Source organism: Felis catus, chromosome F2 (genome assembly GCF_018350175.1).
Source record: "Felis catus isolate Fca126 chromosome F2, F.catus_Fca126_mat1.0, whole genome shotgun sequence".
NCBI lineage: Eukaryota > Metazoa > Chordata > Mammalia > Carnivora > Felidae > Felis > Felis catus.
This window is the reverse complement of record NC_058385.1, coordinates 29,901,203-29,924,864: the sequence shown is the minus strand read 5'-3', so window position 1 is coordinate 29,924,864 and position 23,662 is coordinate 29,901,203. Positions and strand designations below refer to the sequence as shown.

General features: G+C 40.7%; 2 long non-coding RNA genes across 3 annotated transcripts in view; one reads left to right on the top strand and one right to left on the bottom strand.

Annotated features, from left to right (window-relative positions):
* Nucleotides 1-23,662, bottom strand: part of LOC109496072 — a 262,538-nt gene that overhangs the window by 218,771 nt on the left and 20,105 nt on the right. The window lies entirely within an intron of this gene.
* Nucleotides 5,754-23,662, top strand: part of LOC109496071 — a 42,534-nt gene continuing 24,625 nt past the window's right edge. For both annotated transcript variants that reach the window (XR_002151885.3, XR_002151883.3), the window contains exons 1-2: nt 5,754-5,974; nt 8,844-9,176. This is a non-coding gene — a long non-coding RNA (uncharacterized LOC109496071). The remainder of the gene's footprint in view (nt 5,975-8,843; nt 9,177-23,662) is intronic.

The window sequence follows — 23,662 nt, the reverse complement described above, 5'->3', positions numbered from 1 at the left end:
GTCTTAACAGGGAGTATAAGCCTGTTCCGGATGATCATAGATCTGACTTAATGTATTAATTCCTATTAATTTCTGAGAACTTTATGCAGAACATCCTGATAGCTAAGACTAATGCCCCAGACCAACCAAAATACATAAGTAATTCTAATCAGATTAAAATTTTTCATATTTATCTCAGAAACTATTTCCTTTCTAGGTGATTCTATCTATGAATGAATAAAACACCTGTGAAAGACTGCTCTCCCTGGGTATAGGGGTAAAAATTTGATGAATGTTTTGATTAAATCATTCTACCTCAGTGTTCCACTGACTTACTGTTACTCCTATTCAGGAGGTGGTGGAATTTTCCAACACTTCTGTATCAATTTGGATCTGTCTAACTCTTACCATTGGACATTGTTTTCCATTTCCTAAATGGATCAGAGATCTCCATCATTTATATAGATTTCTTTTATTCACCCAAGGAATTTTGACAAAATAAAAATAGTTCACAAACATTTAAAGTCTCTCTTCCTTACAACCCCTATTGTCATTTCTCAGGTCAATAGTACAAGGAAGCTTCCTTGAATATTTCAGGATATCCTTTCTTCTCCTAGTATTTTGTTCTTACATGTGGAAGGCAGCTTCCTAGCTTAGTGTTGCCTGTACAGATCACACTTGGTGCACTTACATGCAATTAATCGAGATGTTTTCTTATATCTCCTTTTAAGCAACACCATCTCATTTCTGGTCTTGTAGTCACTAACTGTAATTTTTTTTTCATTTTTATATCACACACTAATGACATTTTCCCATTTCTCATTTCAATAGCTTACTTGCCTTTACTTGGCATTAATTCATTAACTGGCCACACTATGTACCATTGCTAGTGGGAATGAAAAATGGTGCAGCCACTGGGGAAAACAATTTAGTAGTTCCTCAGAAATTTAAACATGGAGCACCATATGACCCAACAATACCACTCCTAGGTATTACCCAAGTGAAGTGAAAACATGTCCACACAATCCCATACATGATTACAGCATTAGTGGTCATAGTAGCCAAAATGTGGAGACAACTGAAATTTCCATCAACTGATAAAAGGATAAACAAATGTTGTATATCCATACAATGGAATATTATTTAGCCATACAAAGCCATACAAATATTACGTAGCCATGCAGGCTACGATGCAGATGAGCATAGAAAACATCATGTTAAGTAAAAGAAACCAGATACAAAAGGTCATATGTTGTGATTCTATTTTTATGAAATGTCCAGAACAGGCAAATCTATAGGGATGGAAAGCAGATGAGAAGTTGCCAGGGGCTTGGGAAGGGAGGTGAATGTGAATTTAGAGAAACAGAGTTTCTTTTTTTACTTAAAAAAAATTTTTTTAATGTGTATTTTTGAAGGAGAGAGAGAGCGTGAGTAGGGGAGGGGCAGAGAAAGAGAGGGAGACACAGAATCCGAAGCAGGCTCCAGGCTCTGAGCTGTCAGCACAGACCCTGAAGCAGGGCCCAAACCCTCGAACCTTGAGATCATGACCTGAGCTGAAGTCGGATGCTTAACTGACTGAGCCATCCAGACATCCCTTTTTTTATTTTATTTTTTATCTTTTAAAATTTATTTATTTTTGAGAGAAACAGAGACAGCACAAGTGGGGTAGGGGCCGAGAGAGAGGGAGAGACAGAATCCCAAGCAGGCTCTGTGCTATCAGCATAGACAGAGCCCTTTGTGGGGCTTGAACCCACGAAACCAAGAGATCATGACCTGAGCTGAAACCAAGAGTCAGATGCTCAAACAACCGAGCCGCCCAGAAATAGTTTCCTTATAGGGTTCTGATAATGTTCTGTTATTAAATAGTGGTGATGGTTGTACAAACTTGAAAATGTATTAAAAACCACGAACTGTAAATTTAAAAAAAATAGGCTTATGTATATTATGTATATAAACTTGACATCTCACTAACTAGAGACATTAAATCTGAGAAGGATAGGAGATGAGGGATTGGAAAAGAAAAATAATCTGATAAGGCATCATGTCATCCCAGGCAGAAAGAAAAGGAAATCTTCCAAGTTGCCCATCTCTTCCTTCTCAAGCCCCGTTCCTCCTGAAGCTACAATGGAAAGAGGAAGCAGCATGTATGTGGGCAGGTATGCTAGAGTATGTGGCAATCACGGGTTACACCCAGATCTGTCACTGGAGTAGAAAAATTCAGGATAATCACTCCAGGCCGGTTAGTGAAAGTTATAGAAGGGGCAGAAAAGGGAGGAGGAAGAGGGGTATTTGCCAGCTGGAATGAATAATGAGCTGAGGTTCATACACTAGCTTAGCCCTTACACATCTCATTCCAATCTACCCCAAAAAAGTTTTGCTAGACGATAGAACCGTTCCATCCTTCTTGTTCTGATGACCCCTATAGCGGGATCCCTTGAGCTGAATTTGCACATGCCCTTCAGTTTCAAGCTTTGAGGTTATAATACAAGAAATCTTCTCGTATCAGCCCATGCAGGGCCGACTGGCATTATTCCAGACAGCAACAAGTGCCAGGCTGCATTAAGAGCAACAGCCCATTCCTTTGTATCTGAGAGGCATAATGGTCTGACAGGAGGAAATGGAGAACCGTACTGTGCAGCCAGGCAACAGCGGTCAGCCGGCTGTGCTGCAGGTGAAGCTGCAGCCACCGCCAACAGATGCCGCCGCCTGGCCCCGCCGCCAACTGGGTGCCTGGACCAGACCCATCACCTGTGTCATCTCTGCTGCTGCTCCTACTCCCTGAACAGTGGGCTGGCCATCTTCCCAGCCCACTTGCTATTTGCCCCAAATGCTGCAATCCGTGGAGATGCTGAGCTCTTTCATCCAGGCAGTGAAATGGGAGCAACCTCTTTCCTCATCTCCGCTCTGTAGATCTAGGGCAGAGGTGGGCAGCGTCCATCTTTCATTTCACAGCTTGGCAGCTACACGAGGCAACTTGGCCCTTGAGATAAGCAGTCCTAATTCTGCCTCCTCTGGGCAATTTACATTACTAACTTTTTTTTTTTTTTTAATGTTTGTTTATTTTTGAGAGAGACAGAGCACAAGCGGGGGAGAGGCAGAGAGAGAGGGAGACACAGAATCCGAAGCAGGCTCCAGGCTCTGAGCTGTCAGCACAGAGCCCAACGCGGGGCTTGAACTCATGAACTGTGAGATCATGACCTGAGCCGAAGTCTGACACTTAACCGATTGAGCCACCCAGGCGCCCCACGTTACTAACCTTTTTGGTCCTCAGATCCCTTCTGTATAAAATGGTAATAATGATACCTAATTCAAAAAGTTGTGTGGGTTCAAGGAAGACAACTTCCGCAGAGTACCTAGCACAGCGCTGGCTCACTGTTTAGAATAGATGTTGCCATTGTTATTGATGCTTTTGTTTGTATTTTTAACTACAGAGTCTTAAGAGACAAAGGTAGGCAAATCCACTAAAAATCAGTTCTTGAAATAATTTGTAGAAGGACCAAAATTTACAAACTGCAATTTTCACCAGTTTTAATACTAATATTTGATTTTAATTACACGTAATCAAATATATTCTTTTGTATATTGGCTAACCTAAACTTGGGGGCCACCTGATAAAACAATCCTAATTGAATGTTAAAATGGTAGCAAGTCCCAAATTCACTAAAAGTACCAATATGAACCACATTGTCCGTCAACGATTTTGCCATTCTGTATGTGACTATTTTTTGAAAATTTAACCACATTTAGGATTGTTTTACCAATTCCTCAAATGGCATGTCAAACTTAATTTAGATTTTTAGCAAGTGATTTTTAGCCAATTTAAATTTTAAAACTCAGAAAATTCAAATTTTACTTAGAATTCATTTAAAATTAGCATTCAGTTGAATTTTCATTAAATTAAAAATTTAAATTTAATTTACAGGTCATCTGAAATAAATCAGAATTATCCAAGAGTCCTATCAGAGATAAAATGCTGACATTTTGGTTTCTTTCTTTTCGATTTTTTTTTCTGATATTTTGGTTTCTAACAAGAATTTCAGAAACAGAAAATTGGGTAGCAATTTGCAAAAAGTTTCAACTTAAAAATATAAAACTTATCGAATCAACAGGAAGAAAGCAAGGATACTTAGAAGGGAACACTTTAATGGATTGGATGATTTGTGATTAATCTGCTATTTAAATTGATATTTAATCATGATGTAAAATTATAAGGGAAAGATAAGAAAACTACTTAGAAACCTGAGAAATATGAAAATTTAGATGCTAAAATGTTAGTAAAATGAAAATGATGTTTTAATTTTTTTTTTTAATTTTAATTCCAGTGTAGTTAACATATAGTGTTACATTAGTTTCAGATGTACACTGTAGTGATTCAGCAAGATGTTTAAAATTATGAAACAAAAATAAATATAAACTGAAAATTTTCCACTTGAAATGCTAAATATATATACTTTTATTTATTTATTTTGAGAGAGAGCATATGAGCCGGAAGGAGCAGAGACGGGGGCGGGGAGGTGGGGCTCAGAGAGAGAATCCCAAGCAAACTCAGCGCTGTCAGCACAGAGCCTGATCCAGGGTTCAATCTCACAAACCATGAGATCACGACTTGAGCCAGACGCTTAACTGACTGAGCCACCTTGGGCACTTGACTGAGCCACTTGAGGCACCTTGAAACGTTTGAATGTTAAATGTTAATTGCGCTCAGAAAAATGTATGTAACCATCATAACTATATTTGGACATTTTTATAAAAGTTGTTAAGCCATTCCTTTTAACTGTTACTTCTTGGCATGCTCATCTAGGACCCCTGTAAGGAAAGGGAACTCAGTGATTTAAATGCCTCTAAATTCTGCCTCTTTCTGAATGGCTTGGAGGGGGACGCGCTGCAGCCCCATTCCTGGGAAGCGTCCTGGGAGTCCTCCTAAAATAACAAGAATATTCAGAGCCTACTGGACTGTAGGCAATTAGACCTACTCCTTCCCGCCACCTGATGGAATGCCTCTTTGTGTCCCTTACAGTGCCACATTGTCCCCAGGGTCTGACTCTCAGGAATTCCTCCTGTTCTTCCAGGAAGTATAGCCTAACATTAGGAAGGAAGCCGCTGGGCTGAGCCTTGTTCAGCCGTCACTCCCCAGCTCCAAGCCAGGAAATGAGGAAAGAATTAGTTGCCAAATGATCAAACTGACAAAAAAAAACAAATTTACTGATTTACCAAAAAATAATAAAATTAATAAAATTAAATAAAATGATTTTACCGGGTTTAAACGCAATGGCTTAACAACTACTTAAAAAATGTCCAAATAGAGCTACTAATGATTTAAATATACTTTTCAGGACATCTGGGTGGCTCAATTGGTTAAGTGTTTGACTTTGGCTCAGGTCATGATCTCACGGTTCATGGGTTCAAACCCCACATTGGCTCTCTGCTGACAGCTCAGAGCCTGGAGCCTCCTTCGGATTCCGTGTCTCCCTCGGTCTCTGCCCCTCCCCTGCTTGTGCTCTGTCTCTCAAAAATAAACAAATTAAAAAACATATTCTTTTCTAGGAGCGCCTGGGTGGCTCAGGCAATTAGGCACACAACTCTTGATTTTGGCTCAGATTGTGACCTCTGTTTGTTAAGATTGAGCCCTGAGTTGGGCTCTGCGCTGACAATGCAAATCCTGCTTGGGATGCTTTTTCTCCCTCTCTCTCTGCTCCTCCCTTGCTCATGCGCATATGCTCTCTTTCTCCCTCTCTCTCTGAAAATCAAGAAATAAACATTAACAGAAACAAACTCTTCTGAACATAGTGCGGTATCCTTCCCAAGACAGAGATCTGTGTGATGAGCAGGCCTGCCCCATGTAAGAGTGAAAGGCAGAAGCTGAAACACAAAAATCAGTCACAGAATCCCTTCCAAGGGAGTAAATGGAGGAGAAACTGGAAAGGTGTGACAGAAGCCAAGAACATAAGGAGGTGAAAGGCAGTGACTGGGAGCCAGAGATGAGATGCTAAACAAGGTCAGTGGAATAGGATGAAATTGGAGTTTGCATGAATTCCAGGGCCTGGGTGGCCTAACACTCAGCCTAACAGTGATTTCTTGCAGGGACTGGGTTGGTTTAAAGATGGGTGAGTAGAATTCGTGTGTTTTCTAGAGCCCAGCCGTGAGATTTTTCCCTCTATTCATTCACACATCAGCTGGGCAGCCATACTGGGATCTCATTTCCCCTTTACTGAGTGCCTTTGATGTTCACCCAGAGGAGGGGCAACAGAAGCATGCGCTCAGGGATCTGGAATCAGAATGGTCTGGGACTCTCCGGAGGCATTTATGGTCTGTGAGACTTTGCAAAATTTACCTAACTTCCCCGATGGTAGGCATCTGAGATATAGAGATAATTGTACCAACTTCATAGAGTTACTGAGATGAGTATGTAGAATCAGACATGCAAAGTGCTAGGAATCATGCATGATGCTTAATAATAATGGTAGCAACCCTCTTGCCTATCAAAACCACCCCCTTCCCAAGTTGACTTTCTTTCGTACCCTTGGTATATCTGACCTGACCACACTTCCTTCAAGAAACCTGATCTCAAACTTAGAAGTGAAACCCTGGGGTTGAGTTATACATGTTACTCATGACCGAGTGAGTCCTTGTGGCTTGCTGCTTTATCTGAGTCATTTGCACTTATATGCGCTACGACTGACACACAGATAAGATTAAGCTTTAAAATTTCCTTCCTTATTTTCACAACATAAAAACTAGCTTATGGGTCATTTTTATCATCGCTCCAATTTTACTATAATGTCTTATGATTTATAATTACTAACCATGACAAATTCTTATGGTTGGAGGCAAATTCTTATGGTTGGAGCTGCTGAGGGCCTAGCCAGCTGATTCGGCTAAGGCAGTTGTTCTCCTCCTCTCTTCTCTTCTCTTCCTTTTTTTGTTTTTAGAGAGGGGAGTGAGGGATCACGAGTGCAATTGGGGGAGGGGCAGAGAAAGAGGGGGAGAGAGAGAATCCCAACCAGGCACCGCGCCCAGGGCAGAGCCCAACGTGGGGCTCAATCCCATCACCCCACAAGCATGAGATCATGACGAGACACGAAAAGGACGCTCAACCAACTGAGCCACCCAGGCACCCTGGCAGCTGCATTTCTGAAACATATGTTGCCAGAGATCATATCCTTCATGAAATCATTATGAACATAATAGTTAATTTTATAGGAGTTTGTAAAGAATCATTCTCTAAAAATACCCTGAAAGCTTATTTCCCTTAATGTCTTTTCAGCCTTTTATTCAGTTACTTAGTTATAATCTCTAACCTAGAAACAGAGACTCCTTGAGAAAGCGCGTGGGTCCTTATCACATTGGTGCAGTATTTCCCAATGCAACATTATCCCAGTCCCTGACATGCCCAAGGCAAACTGTGTTGAGTAATGTGTACCAAAGGTTGTGTGCATGAGATTTCTCTCGATGGGTTTAATTTACATGCACTATATAAGAGATTTCCCAATATTTAGGACCTCCATGAAGTAGGTCGAGACATAAAATCATTGGGAGCATCTGCACAGAGAATGAAGGAATCAGAATGGTACTCTTTCAGAATACGGAGAACCTAGAAATGGTTGTTTTTGAGATGCCATGTACATACAGTTAAGGGAGAAGCCTTTCCCTGTGACAGATGTTTAAAAAAAAAAAAAAAGTGGAGTTAGAGAGAGTGCCTTCCCGCCTGGGGTCAGGGAGTTAGAAGCTGGGACAGAGAACAGTACCAACATTTCCCCACTCATACTTCACTGTCATGAACGGTTTCCCTGTCCCAGCACTTCCCCATGCTGTTTTCCGCACTGTCCTCTGTGGAGAAATGTGCTTCCTCACTCTGAACATAAATGCAGAGGGGAGAAGAGCAGAAGGGCCACTCTTTTGGCTACACGAAGCACTCTCATTTTCTGGAGTAAAAGGAACATCGTTTCCTGAATATTAATCTTTTGAAGTTTACTTCTATTTAACTGGCTTCCAAAATAGGTTTGAACTAGGTGGTTAACATGAGATGGTCTAAATACCATTTTGCAAAGGGAGAATTCAGGAACATGGAAGTTAACTTTGCTTACCTAGTAAGATTCGCAGCAAAGGCAATCCTTCCAAGAGTTTAAGTTCAGAAGCACGGCATGATAGTAACTCCAACATTCAGACTTTTCTTTCGCCTTTTTCTTTCCCTTTTTTTTTTTTTTTTTTTTGGAATAGATGTAAAGTCATAATGTGAAGGTAATAAAAGGCTCTGTTGGAAAATTCAACAGCACTTACTGAATATTGGTGATTCTCTGTAAGTAATTTAGCACTTTGTATCTAATTATCCCAAAGTGCCTGCCTTTTGATATCGTAACACAAATGTATAACGCTTTTTGGTTAGCCTAACAGATGACAGAGGCCCTTCCAAATTAAAGATGTTAAAATGACAATTCAGAAGAAACAGGGTTAGGCCACCCTGTATCTCCTTGGTGGTTGCTACCAGGAAACTACCTGCTTCGGGCTTAAGATCACCGAGGGGGCGGGGCCAAGAATAAAGGAAGAAACGGTGGTTTCAGTTTGTGAACACTCATCCATAACACCCTCCCCAGTCAGCATAGCCACGTCTCCCCTCCACATATACTTTGTTTTGCATACTTCCTGCTAATTGATTGAGAGCTAAATAAGATTTAGACCCAGAGGCCAGCAGCCATTTTAGCACACATTGCACAGGACTAGAAGTATCACAGGGGGTCATATTTGCATACCTTGAAGTTGAATAAAAGAAGAGCAGGATCTAGATAAACGAGCATTTAAAAAAATTACCTCTTAAGTTATTCACTTGGTTTCTAATGCAAGTTAATCTCCCTCTGTTTTATTTGTAGGGGTGGGAGGTCTAGCCCAGAGCCAACAGGGAGAGCTTTGTGAGAGCACTTGCAGTGTCAGCAATGAGAGCCGCTTTCTGCCTCACTGCCCCGGCCGCCGCCCAGGAAGTCAGGACTGGCTCCTGTTCGGATCAGGCCATTTTGCAGCCTTGCTATTGGCCTGCGGAGCAACTTGCTACTGCCATGGGACAAGCCTGTGTCCTGTTGGCTGGCCGGTACCTGGTGTCGAGAATCCTCCATTCACTATCCAACTGGGTCATCAATTTTACTCTCTGACACGGCAGGCAGCTCTGGACATCTCAGCACATTCCAGGAGGAAAAAAAAAAAAAAGAGTAAGTTTGAAAGATCGTAAAGGATTTTTTTTTTTTTTTTTTTTTTTTTTTTTTTTTTTGTATAGCTCTTAAGCCCATCTGCTGAAGGCCATGGAAATTTATTTGCACACACTCAGGGAGAAAAAGAGATAAAGAGCAAATCATCTTTCTTTTAGAATAGGAGGGAACTCACACGCTGGGTTGCAAAGATGCTTAAGGAAGTAGCCAGGCCTCTTGTAGGCTGATGCTTTTTGAAATAGAGAATTTCCAAATGCAAAGTGTTCCTGACGTTAAGATTAATTTCTTCTTGCACGCCCGTGCATTCTGGTTGCGTCATATTTCCTGGGTAAGACCTGGGGCACACTCCAAAGTTGAAGCTTGCCCAAAGAAACTTTAGTACATCCCGCCCCCCCTCTCCCCACTCTCTCCAGACTTTGGAAAGAAAAGGATTCAGTGTTATTTTTTCATCCCTTGCCAACCATGGTAGATAAAAGTTTATTTGAGGCAATCGTTATCTCCCCCTTGAATCAACAGAAGTTTAATTTGATGCGGATGGAGGGCAGAGACACATTCATTTCCCGACACCGAATGTCTTACGTGAAATAGCCCAGAGAAGTGCTAATCTGGGTCCAAAGAAAAAATAACCCATTTTATAATAAAAGGATTGTACCTAAAGAGTATTCCAACACAATATTTACACTTCAGCCCGAGTCTTATTTCCTCTGACTTTCCCGAGCCAGCTGTCAGCTGGTCAGCCTCAGGCACTGGCCCAGGATCTGACCCCTTTGAGACGTAGATTCCTTCTAGATACTTCTATCCCTCCTGAGGGTCTGGGAAGAAGAGGACAAGAACGCTCCCAAGCTGTCCTGTGTGTGCTGAAAAACTTCCCAGTGACAGGATAGACTCCCTCCTTCCTTCCAGCCCCCACTTCGCCTCCCTCAGCCTTTTCTCTAGCTCTTCTCCAGACGATTATATGCAGAGCAGTTGACTGCAACACGGCTGTTTCACATAATTTCTGGTTATAAATAAAACTTGCTCCTTTGTGAGCAGGGAACTGAAAGACAAATTGGGGGGTAATCTTAATTTACTGAAACTGTTTAATTAGCAATCCTGTATAATGATGACGGCGGGACTTTAGACAGTCTGAGTCCACGTTCTTTCTATTAATAGCTACAGAACTTGACTTCCATGGAACTGTCCAGTCTCAGCTTCCTCATGTGTAAAGTGAGAATAATTCAAGAATTAAATGAGATAATCTGTATAAAGATCTTACTCTGCTCCTGACACACATAATAATGCTTTAATAGGGGTGCCTGGGTGGCTCAGTCGGTTGAGCGTCCGACTTCGGCTCAGGTCACGATCTCGCGGTCCGTGAGTTCGAGCCCTGCGTCGGGCTCTGGGCTGACGGCTCAGAGTCCAGAGCCTGCTTCAGATTCTGTGTCTCCCTCTCTCTCTGCCCCTCCCCCACTCATGCTCTGTCTCTGTGTCACAAATAAATAAACATTAAGAAAAAAAAATTTTTTTAAATAATGCTTTAATAAATGTTAGCTGTCGTTGTGAAATTCCAAACTTATGAAGCCTCCCTACCAACAATATCATACTTAAGGACCAAAAATTATTAACAATAGCAAAATCCTCAAGTTTGGGAAAACAGATTGAAATGAAGGGATGAATTCTCTAAATAAAACAAAGGTGTTAAATAGCAAAGCCAATACTTTTCAATGAAAGAACTTTATGTTTTGCAATAAACATGAAATTAGGAACTTAGAATTAACAAAGGTCCGACCTCAGGGCATAGTATTTGCAGCCTTGGTGTGGTCATTTGAGCCTAGTAAAAATCCTTGACCTTCTCACAAACCAAACTGTTCCTAATAATGAAGCATTGTTGAACATGCTTTCTGGTCCCCGGGAAAAGATATTATAAATTACAAAGTATTACTCTTGATTGATAACAAGCATCCTCCCTGTTATGGGTTGAATTAAGTCCCCCTAAAAGATGTTTAAACCTTAACCCCCAGTACCTCAGAATGCAAAGGTCATTAGGGTGGACATGACTTCTGTACTTATATAAAGAGGAGATTTGGACAGAGACAGACGCACACACATAGAGAGCACCATATGCATATGAAGGTGGAGATCCAGGTGATATGCCAACGATTGCCAAGAAAGCTGGCAAAGAAGCTGAGAGAGAAGCAAAGAACAGATTCTCCCTCTAAGTCCCAACGAGGAACCAACACTGCTGACATCTTGATCTTGGGTTTTTAGTCTCCAGAACTGTGAGATAGTAAGTTTCTGTTGTTTCAGCCACTTTGTCTTTGTCATGGCAGCTCCAGCAAAATAATATTCACAATGATCTCAACCATGATTATATTCAAAACTGTATTGATCATATTGAAAATTGTATCGAAGACTCACATATTTCCAGCCCTAAGTACAAACAAATACATGATTTTAAAATTCCACCTGTTTTCCTTAACTATTGCAGCTGCTGTTTTCCTAAACTATTGCTGCAGCCTTGACCTCTTTCGTGGCCACTGCATTATTTCATTGTGCTTTGGTTTGTTTTTTTTAATTTTTTTTGAGCATAGTTGGCACACAATGTTACGTTAGTTTCAGGTGTACAACATAGTGATTCAACATCTCTCTATGTTATGCTGTGCTCACCACGGGTATAGCTACCATCTGTCACCATGCAATGATATCACCATATCATTGACTGTATTCCTTGTATCTTTTATTCCTGTGATTTACTCATACTGTAACTAGAAGCCTGTACCTCTCAACCCTCTTCATCCATTTTGCCCATCCCCAAGCCAACCTTGTTCTCTGTATGTATAGGTCTGATTCTACTTTTTGGTTGCTTATTCATTTATTTGGGTTTTGTTTTTTTGTTTTGTTTTTAGATTCTACATATGAGGAAAATCCTATGGTATTTGTCTTTATCTGACTTACTTCATTTAGCATAATACTCTTGGCCCATCCCTGTTGTTGCAAATAGCAAGATATCACCCTTTATTAATGCCTGAATAATGTTCCAATATATATTCACATCTTCTTTATCCATTCATCTGTCTGTGGACACCTAGGTTACTTCCCTATCTTGGTTATTGTGAATAATGTTGCGGTAAACACAGGGACACACAGATCTTTTTGAATTAGTGGTTTTGTATTCTTTGGGTAAATACCCAGTAGTCCCTGAATTACTGACTGCTGTTTTATATTCTCTTAGATATCCATTAGCTTTTCTGTTGTTATTGTTGCTCTATTTGCTTTTCACCCTGTTAAATCTTTAAGATAATTGACATGAACCTTATTTTGTATTTCGCTAGTTAAAACTGAGAATCAGTTCAGTCTACAAAGCAACTTTAAATGTCTGTGCAGTCAAGTTGATTATAACCTTGTGTCTTACCTACATCATCCCTCAGACTCCTGTTCACCTTGATCATCAGCAGCACCCTAATATCCCATTAGAGGAAGTCCTTAACTCTAATATCCCTTTTGGGAAATTCCCCAAGGCTAAATGCCTCCTCTCAGGAATGAAGGGATTCAAATCCTTCCTGGTCCCTTAGGATAGTCAGGGAGTGGGCATAAAACCCAAACAACCCATCAAGCCTCGTTCCTGGGATGTGGAATCCAGAGCAGGAATCTTTTTGGATTTCAGAGTCTTCCCAGCACAACACAAAGACCAGATGGATTCTGCATCATTTCTTTTCCTTTTCATTTTCCTTTCCCTTTGCTCTTTCTTTCTTTCTTTCTTTCTTTCTTTCTTTCTTTCTTTCTTTCTTTCTTTCTTTCTTTCTCTTTCTTTCTTTCTTTCTTTCTTTCCTTCTTTCTTTCTTTCCTTCTTTCTTTCCTACTTTCCTTCCTTCCCCTCTCTTTTTGACTTGAGGTAACAGAGTAGGTCTATGTGGCTTGAAATCAAGAAACTTGACAGATTCAAGAGCTAATGAAGAGAGACTACTAGACTAAGGTGCAGTTGCACCTCATATAAGGAGTGCGACACGAAAAAAATCTTAGCCAGTCTGAGTCTGTTTGCTAATGCAGAATGTGAGTCTAATACTTGCCTTCCTAAAAGCTCTTTGTTACTCTTAAGCATGATGAAAATGCGCTGGGATAATGATGATGATACTAAAGATGGTGATGATGCTCCATTAGAGTCTCATAAAATAACTATGCCAGTAAAAAAAAAAAAAAAAAAAAAAAAAAGAGAGGTGAGGTGTAGGGTGGAATACTTAATTTACTTAAAAAATTACATAATAGATTCTGAGTATTGGAATAAAATATTTGAAAATCACATTACATTTTCATGCACAACGAAAGAATGAATTATTTCTTTTTTTTTTCAACGTTTTTTTTTTTTTTTTTTTGGGACAGAGAGAGACAGAGCATGAACGGGGGAGGGGCAGAGAGAGAGGGAGACACAGAATCAGAAACAGGCTCCAGGCTCCGAGCCATCAGCCCAGAGTCTGACGCGGGGCTCGAACTCACGGACCGCGAGATCGTGACCTGGCTGAAGTCGGATGCTTAACCGACTGCGCCACCCAGGCGCCCCAAGAATGAATTATTTCTTAAAAGATGTATTTTATACTGCTTAAATAACATTCCTTTCCTCTTGGTTAATTTGTCTTGTAAATATGGATTTCTTTGTTTTAGATTTTCTTAAGGGGACTTCTATCTGTAGGATATGCCACCCATATCAGATCGTATAATCATATCCCCAAAATGCAGTGCCTGTGAGATCTTTTGTTTATACCCTAATGGTTGGCTGTGTTTATTTATTTTTTTTAATGTTTATTTATTTTGAGAGAGAGAGGCAGAGAGAGTGGAAGAGAGCAAATTCCAAGCAGGCTCCACACACAGAACAGAGCCCCACCCTGGGCTCAATCTCACCAACAATGAGATCATGGCCTGAGCTGAAATCAAGAGTAGGACACTTAATGAACTGAGCCATCCAGGTGCCCAGGCCATGTTTTTTAAATAAACATTTTTATTGAATTATACATTCAGAAAGGTATACAAAAGTACAGGTTATTGAATTATCACAAAGGGAACACATCCATGTAAACACCAGCTAGGTCAAGAAATCAAGCATTCTGAGAAGCCCAGAAAATCTTCATGCTCCTCCCAGGCCATATTTAAACTGTCTGAATTGCCCTGAGTTTTAATGCACAGAAGAATTTTTCCAGTTTTCGTATTTTATATATGTGGAATTGTAAACTATGCATCATTTTGTCTAAGGCTTCTATGGGTCAACACTACATTTTTGAGATTCATTATGGTTGTTGAGCACAGCAGTGTTTCCTTCATTACTGTGTGTTATTCCATTGTATAAATCTACCACAATTGATTGGTTCATTCGACTCTTTAGAGAAGTTTGAAATATTTCTAGTACAAGGCAGTCACAAATGATATCGCTTCAAACATTTTTCACTGTGTTTTGGTGTACATACGCATTTCTGTTGGATGTTTGCTTGGGGGAGTAATTGCTGGGTCATGGAGTATGAATATGTTCAAATTTTGTAGATACAAAACAGTTTTCCCGAAGAGGTATAGATCACCAGCAATGCTCTGCATCTTTGTCAACACTTGATGTTATCAGTTATTTTTTTAATGTCTATTTATTGATTTTGAGAGAGAGAGAGAGAGAGAGAATGCACACCTGGGAGGACAGCGAGAGAGGGAGAGAGAAAGAATCCCAAGCAGGCTCAGCACTATTAGTGCTGAGTCCCACTCAAGGCTCGATCTTACGAATCGTGAGATCATGACCTGAGCCAAAATCAAGAGGTGGAAGCTTAACCAACTGAGCCACCCAGGCACCCCTATTCATTCTTTAAATCCTAGATATTCTAGTGGGGTTTATTGTTATCTCCTCATAGTTTTAATTTGCATTTCCTTGGGGCGCCTGGGTGGCTCAGTGGGTTGAGCATCTGACTTTGGCTCAGGTCATGATCTCACGGTTTGTGAGTTCGAGCCCCGCGTCGGGCTCTGTGCTGACAGCTCAGAGCCTGGAGCCTGCTTCAGATTCTGTGTCTCCCTCTCTCTCTGACCCTCCCCCGTTCACGCCCTGTCTCTCTCTGTCTCAAAAATAAACATTAAAAAAAACAATAAAAAATAAATTTGCATTTCCTTAATTTTGACACAAAAAAGAAAAATTACATCATTTTTCATGATTTACACTCAGGGATATGTAGAGAGAGAAACCACCCCAAATGAGTTCAAACATTACAACCTTGCCCTCAAAATGAACACATATACTTGAATCTGCAGATAGGTAGGTGATCAGGTATATGACTAAGGAGTTCTTCAAATAGCTCCCACCCAGAATTCAATGTTTATGAAGGGATAAGTAATAAAAATGAACTAATGTGAAACTTACATTTATTATTAAAATTCCACAATCATCACAACTGTTTAGAACCCAGACCAAAAAAAGTTTTTTTCCAGGTAGGGTATTTTATCATGAAGTCTGTTCACATTTCCTGTACATGGTGATTTTCAAAAGCAGACCACTTAGATGATTTCATTATCATTTTAAATTCTCTACTGACAGAGCTCAGGATCGGCCACTCCCCTGCCCAGTACTTGGTTACCACTAAGGGGATTTTATGCCTATTTAGGAATGCTAATATGTTAAAAGGTGAAGATTGGCCGGCGCTTTATTCTGTACTAACACAGACTAATAATGTTAATTGTTTTTGTTAACTTTTACTAAACCAAGCATTAAATTGTAAATCAGATGTTCTCTGTGTTTCTTTGCCATGTTCTGGATCTTAGAGGAAAGGCTTCCCATCTTGAGTATGATGTCTGCTGTGGATTTTTCATATATGGGCTTTATTATGTTGCGGAATCTTCCTTCAGTCTGTTCCGTTGAGTGTTTTTATCATGGAAGAGGTGTCAGATTTTGTCAAATGCTTTTTCTGCGTCAATTGAGACGATGATATGTTCTTTTTTCCTTCATTCCTTTTTGATATGGCATATTATCTTGATCAATTTTTATATGTAGAACTATCCTTACACTTCAGGAATAATTCCTAATTGGTCATGGTGTATAATATTTCTTTTTAAAAAATTTTTTTTCCTGCTGCCCTAAATTATTTCCACCCACCTTCCCAATTTATCTTCTCTAGTTTGAATGAATTTCTGTGCCCTAAAACTCAAAGAGCCCAGTTTATAGTAGACGCTGGACAAAAGTTACCTTTGGACCTTAATTTACTGGGTTCTCTCTCTGCTAACTCTTGGAAACTAGTGGAAGTCAAAACATTATACTATTACTGCTTCTTATTCTAGTAAGAGGATTTTAAAGAGAGAGAACACGTTTGTGGGAGGTACTGGTAAGGGACTTGGTCATTGGCATCATTAGCTCACCTATATCTTTGTGGCCACTGAGTGTGTTGATTGGTAGATGTACATGATGAGGACAACATCAACACTTAACTAGGTACAGATGGGAGGAATCAGAAACAGGAACATTCTACACTGACATGTCATTATTTCTTTAATTAGCATGATCATTTTGAGGCACAATATCTGTTTCCAGCTTGGAAGACAAGGGCACTGAGATGCCTCATCATGGTCCAATAAGATTTCATGAGACAATATTGTTTTTCTTGTAACTTTCTTTCCATATTTTATCAGTTATATGGTAATTATTTAACGTCTTTACTATGACATACCTTGGTAGAGTGGGATAGTCTAGATTAACATAATCTTGCTCCTTTATTGACTGTTAGTATGATTTTTTCAAAAGTCCTGGGCACTAAATAGAAGCTGCTTTAAGCTAATGCACAGGAATGTCAGCACAGCTAGAGGGATTAGTCAATGGAGGCTGAAATTCTGCACTAAGAAAGCATGATAGTTAAGAGTTGAAGGGCGCCTGAGCGGCTCAGTGGGTTGGACGTCCAGCTTCGGCTCAGGTCATGATCTCATAGTTCATGAGTTTGAGCCCCGCAGTGGGCTCTGTGCTGATAGCTCAGAGCCTGGAACCTGCTTTGGATTCTGTGTCCCCCTCTCTCTGCCTCTTCCCAGCTCATGCTCGCTCGCTCTCTCTCTCTCTCTCTCAAAAATAAACATTAAAAAAAATTTTTTTAAAAACAAAGTTGAAGCAGATTATCTATGGGTTTTGGCTTTGAGCCCTAGGAAATAGATATTTTATATAATTATAAGGTAAGATTAACTATCCAAGTATTATTTATTGCCTTATAATATTTTGCCCTTTATCCATCCCTTAATAACTACTATTATTTAGTAAATAACTATTACATTAATAGGTAGAGTGCCACACATAATAACTATTATAAAGTCGTTATTCATACATAGCCTATTTAATTCTATTACTACATAGTAATTCAAATATTAACTATACAAATTTCATATATACTATTCGTTGCATAATAATATATATAGCACTTATCTCCATATAGTTCCCAGTATGTGGTTGTATTAGTATTTTATACTAGTAGTACTGGCAGTTAGTAATCATTTCCTAAATAATGAATATATAGAAAATGATTTCAACATTCCATGTGAAGCCTCCTTTATCTCTCCCACTCTACCCTTAGGCTAGAAGAATTAGGCAATAGCCATCACATTTCCAGGCTTCTCCGAGAGACCTAAAATTAGTGAAACTGAAGCTGAGTCTTGAAGGATAAGTAGGGATGTTAGGAAAAGAGAGTGCAGGGCTTTCCAGGGAAGGGCCCGCACGTGTGAATTCCTAGCGATGCCTGCCACCTCAGAGGGTGGTTGGAATGGCTGGTCTACCTCGTGGCCCTTCAGCCTCACATTCCTGGGGCTCTTTCCAAGTGGCCTCTCTTCCACAAAATTGTCTGACTTCTTCAACAAAGTCTGGCTTCCGAGAAAGCAAAGGCAGGCTTTGTTAGGCTCCTTAAGGACTAGATCAGGCTTTGATGTCATTTCCGTCACATTCCGTTGCTCAATGCAAGTGATAAGGCCAGCACAGATTCAAGGGGAAGAGAATTAGCCTTTACCTCTTGATAAGGGATTGATGTGCCCAGAAGGATGGGAAGAATTAAATACTAGTATATGAAAAAGGATTGTTCCTTGAGACTTGGGAATGGGAAAATCCCAGACTAGCCATAACCCTTTTATTTTCGAATCTCATTATGCTTTGGATAACCTTACTCAAAAACTGCATTTGTTTTAGTATGTGAAGATGAAAACAGAAAGAAAAAAAGAAATCTCTGCTGAGGAAATGTGCTAAGTTTCCCAAACTAAAACCACACCTGAGTCTCATCTATTTGATACTATCCACAAAACAACCTAAAATTAATAGGTATTTACCTGTGCCTGTTAGAATATTTATTTCACTAGCAAAATCATCTCAAGTGTCAAATTCTAGACATCTTCTGTTTATACCAATACTGTCAAAGAGACTTTGTCTAAGACAGATTTGTGGCTTATTAGGTGATCATTTTTATTAGATTTTATATTAGATGGAGTTCAGTTGTAGAAAACAGACACTACTCCCTTAAGAAGAAAGGGACTCACCATATTGAGTTAGGCGCGTACGAACTCACTGGAAAAGGAGAAGCACGCTCCGGGATGCCTCCCTGCAGAAGGGTCCACCAGGGGACTGCTAACTGTCATAATCAGGAATAAGTCAGGAAGATGCAGTCTCAGTTGGCCCACCAGCTTGGCCATGTTCTAGGGAAAGTGTATTGCCTGCAGGTGTTGTCTGGGGTCAGAGGATGGAGAAGCCACCACCCCAACCTGTTGGCGTTAAGACCGTGTACATGTGAAGACTTGTATAAGGCCAAATGCAAATTAAAAATAAGGAAAAACAAGTTTGATTCTTCTTATTGAAAAAGGTGACGCACTTCTCCCTCTCCCTTTTCTTAGAGCATTTGCTTTAGAAAACTTGTAACTTCTCTGCTTCTTTAAAATGCGTGTTGGGGCGCCTGGGTGGCGCAGTCGGTTAAGCGTCCGACTTCAGCCAGGTCACGATCTTGCGGTCAGTGAGTTCGAGCCCCGCGTCAGACTCTGGGCTGATGGCTCAGAGCCTGGAGCCTGTTTCCGATTCTGTGTCTCCCTCTCTCTGCCCCCTCCCCCATTCATGCTCTGTCTCTCTCTGTCCCAAAAATAAATAAACGTTGAAAAAAAAATTAAAAAAAATAAAATGCGTGTAACTCTTTTTAAAAATGAAATACGCCTCGGGGCGCCTGGGTGGCGCAGTCGGTTAAGCGTCCGACTTCAGCCAGGTCACCATCTCGCGGTCAGTGAGTTCGAGCCCCACGTCGGGCTCTGGGCTGATGGCTCAGAGCCTGGAGCCTGTTTGCGATTCTGTGTCTCCCTCTCTCTCTGCCCCTCCCCCGTTCATGCTCTGTCTCTCTCTGTCCCAAAAATAAATAAACGTTGAAAAAAAAAAAAAGAAATACGCCTCTAGCCAATTTTATAACCCAGGAATGTTTCCTCAAGCACCTGGAAACCAATTCTTTGAAATATAATCATCAGGGAAGATAGCGTCCCTATGTTCCAGTTTTTGTGCAAGGGGAGGAGCCTAATTTCAGCTGGCACCTAGCTCCACGTTGCAAACTTACCTCCTGTCATAATGATACGAGAGATTAGTTTCCCTTTGGATAAAGGCAACGCGCAAACACAGGTGGCTACCTGCCCCAATTCCTAGATGAATTTAGGATCAACTGTGGGTGGCGAATGGTGCTATCCAGGCCTCACTTAAGGACGAGTTACTGTTTATCTTGAGAACACGTAAGGCATGGGTTGTGTCTGCTTGGCTATATAAAACGGTAAGATTGCTTTCTGTCCTTGCAATCTCTTAGAGGATTGTCTGTAATTCATATCGCATTCTAGCTTATGCTTACTCAATAATAAAACTGTTTTCTTTCTTTTAGACCTATGTGGAGAGGTTTTCTGAGTTTTCAGGAGATTTTCTTTTTGTGTTTCCCCAACACTTACATGCCATCAGCTTCGTGTCTCTGCTACCACTTACTTTTTTTTCATGGATTCAAGTCTTGCATGAGTATCTCTGATAGATAAAACCTAAATCACAAACAGAACCCGAATTTTGGGTGAGCCTGGCAAACGCAGTTTTATCCTAAAGAATAAAGTCCTAAATTGCTAGCCAAGTAGTGACTAAGGCGTTATGAAAATTATGTAGTCTAACTGAGCTTCAATTTCTCCTTTAAATCCTGGAGGAACCCCAGTATCTGAATTTTCCTAGCTGCAACTAATACGGGCATCAGTACCTGCCAGATGTCAGTGATACTTAATGACCAGTTTTGAGCATCTGTCCGGCAATAGGCCCCAAGCTACTTATTTTTAGCTCTCACAACAACCCTGCAGGTTGTGTGTAATTATTTGAATTTTACTCATGAAGACACTAAGGTTCAAACAGACTGCGTGCCTTGTCCCAAACTACACAACTAGAAAGCAGAAGAGTCAAGATTTCCATTTGCATGTTTTGATCCATTCACCTACCTGTTTCATGATTCCCCCTTTTCACCTACAGGGCCCGAGACAAAGCCAGTGGCGTTTTCTCCCACTATACCCACTGAGTCTCATTACTCCTACTAAAGTTAAGAAAGTGCTTTCAAGATAAAGAAATGGGGACTCTTCCAGAGGTGGCTTAACTCAGGACTTCTACGGTACTGCCGCTGACGTTCCCCTTCTCCCAGCCCACGCCGGACCACTTCCATGAGTGGGGGACAGGGCAGCCTCAAAGCCTGGTTCCACCTCTCACCAGCCAGATGATGCTGGGTAGGTCACTTGACTTTTCTAAGCCTCGATCAACTTCCAAATTTTTAAAACACAGATAAAAATAGAATCTGCCTCACAGGTTTGTGAGGACTAAATGAGACAGCACATACAGTGCTTGCGTCAGGGGCGACCGGGTGGCTCAGTTGGTTAAGCATCTGACTGGATTTTGGTTCAGGTCATGATCTCACCGTTGGTGAGTTTGAGCCCTGGACTGAGTTCTGTGCTGACGGTGCAGAGCCTGCTTGGGATTCTTTCTTTCTTTCTCTCTCTGCTCCTCCAGCACACTCTGTCTCTCAAAATAAATAAATAAACTTAAAAACAACAACAACAACAAAGTGCTTGCCCCATAGAATGCACAGGATAAAGGTTAGCACTCATGATTCTAGAATGATCAAACTTAACACCTCACAAAGCAGTGCCTTCTCATTCAAGGCAGCCTAATTATTGAGAAATTATTTCTTCTACAAAACAGAATTTTGCCTCTAGTATTTTTCATTCACTGATCATAAGTATGCCTTCTGGGGAAAAACAAATAAACAATCATACTCTGTCTTCTATGTAATGACCCTTTGAATATTTGAAGATACATTTTCCCTACATTTCCCTACACGTTCCTCTCTCCAGGCTAATACTTCACAGTCCCTTCCATTGACTGTGATATCGCTGTGAGACCCTATGCTATCCTGTTTGCCCTTTAGACCCTCTCCAGTTTATCACTGGGAATAATATGGGGCTCAGAAGTGAGCACAATACTCCAGAAGTGCTATGCCAACACCGAAATTGAAAGTATTTGGGCACCTGGGTGGCTCAGTCAGTTGAGCATCCGACTCTTGATTTTGGCTCAGGTCATGATCTCATGGTTCATGAGTTTGAGTCCCACATCAGGCCCTGTGCTGACAGCATAGAGCCTGCTTGGGATTCTCTCTCTCCCCCTCTCTCTCTGCCCCTCCTGCATGCTCTCTGTCTCTCTCAAAATAAATAAATAAACTTGAAAACAAAGTATCAATCTCTCTTGGTCTGTACAATTTAACTTAACCTAACCATGGGATTAGCTTTCAACAGCCTCATTAGGCTGTTCACCTACATCAACTTTACGTCTGCCAGCTTCCCTCCCCTAACACACGCTCATGGCTTTTGTGTACGAACTACTCTTTAGCCAGTTCTTCTTGCCATTTACATTTTATTTCATCTTTATTTCACAACAGTTTTGACTTTCAGTGTGTCAAGAGCTTTTTGATATTGATTTCATTGTTCAGCATAGAAGCAAGCTCTCTGGATTAATCAGGATTAGATGTGGCTATAAATAACATGACACTAAGACACCATAATGTAAACAACATAGAAATGCATTCCTATCTTATGTGAACAAAGACCATAGGTAAACACTTCAGCACTGGAATGATGACTTTCTGATCATCAGGGATGCTGACCCTTCAACTTGGTTTTATTGTCCTAAACACCTCCTTCATTTCATAGTTCAACATGAAGGGTAGAGATTCAGCTGTTATATCCACTCTCCAGCCAACAAGAAGTAGAAAAGAGCCATAAAGTTGGTCTCTGATTTAAGACGACCGCCCCAAAGTGCCATTCCATGTAACACTTTGATTTACAGACCCTTGAGAAATGATTTTTTTAATGTTTATTTATTTATTTTGAGAGAGAGAGTGAGAGAGAGTGTGAATGCAGGTGAGTGGGGAAGAGGCAGAGGGAGAGGGGGGAGAGAGTAGCCCAAGTAGGTTCCACGTTCAGCATAGAGCCCATTACCATGAAATCATGACCTGAGCCGAAATCAAGAGTCAGGCATTTAACCAACTGGGCCACCCAGGTGCCTTGAGAAATCATTTTTTATAGGGAGCAGGATTTTGCCTCTAGTACCTTTTATCCATTGGTTAGAACATAGCCACGTGGCCACAACTACCTACAAGAGAGGCTGAAAAATGCTATCTCTATTCTGAGCGACAGTTCAGGATAAAAAGAACAGTTACATTATTAAGTAAGAGGGTGAGAACAGGTACTCAGAGACAACGAGTAGTGTCTGTCACACCCTCCCAGATTTATGTTCTTAGTAAATGTGAGAGCCCTCTTTCTATGGCTTCATTCATGTCATTGATAAAAATCTTTTAAGAGGACCCAGGCATGGGCACATTCAGCAAGTGAGACCTCCTCCCATGTCCAGGAGTGCAAAGTGCCTTCATCATCGTTCATTCAACAAGTCCCCCAAATACAGCAAGGCTGGGGGTGCGGGTTATAGGGCAGGATGGGGATTCGTTAAAGTCAAAGCATACACCGTATCCTGCACTCTTGCACAAATGAGGAAATGAGGTTGAGAGAAAAGATCCAAGAACATACATGCCCTTTCTTTTATTGCTTTTAGTGTCATTACTTTGTCACCTTGGCCTGTAGGTCTTACTTGATTACCTTCTGCTAAATTAAGGAGGTTAAAACCAAACACTTTCTAGCTTGTTATCTCTACATTTTTAGTTCTGAATCTCAGATTTACCACCTTCATTTTTTTTTTAATTTTATCATTGTGTTTGTTTGTTTGTTTGTTTTTATTTAAAGTCAGGTTAATTACCATACAGTGTAGTCTTGGTTTCAGGAGTAGAAACTGGTGATTCATCACTTACATATAACACCCAGGGCTCCTCACGTCAAATGTCCTCCTTAATGCCCATCACCCACTTAACCCATCACCCCACCCACCTTCCCTCCGGCAACCTTCAGTTTGTTCTCTGTATTTAAGAGTCTCTTATGGTTTGCCTTCCTCTGTGTTTTTA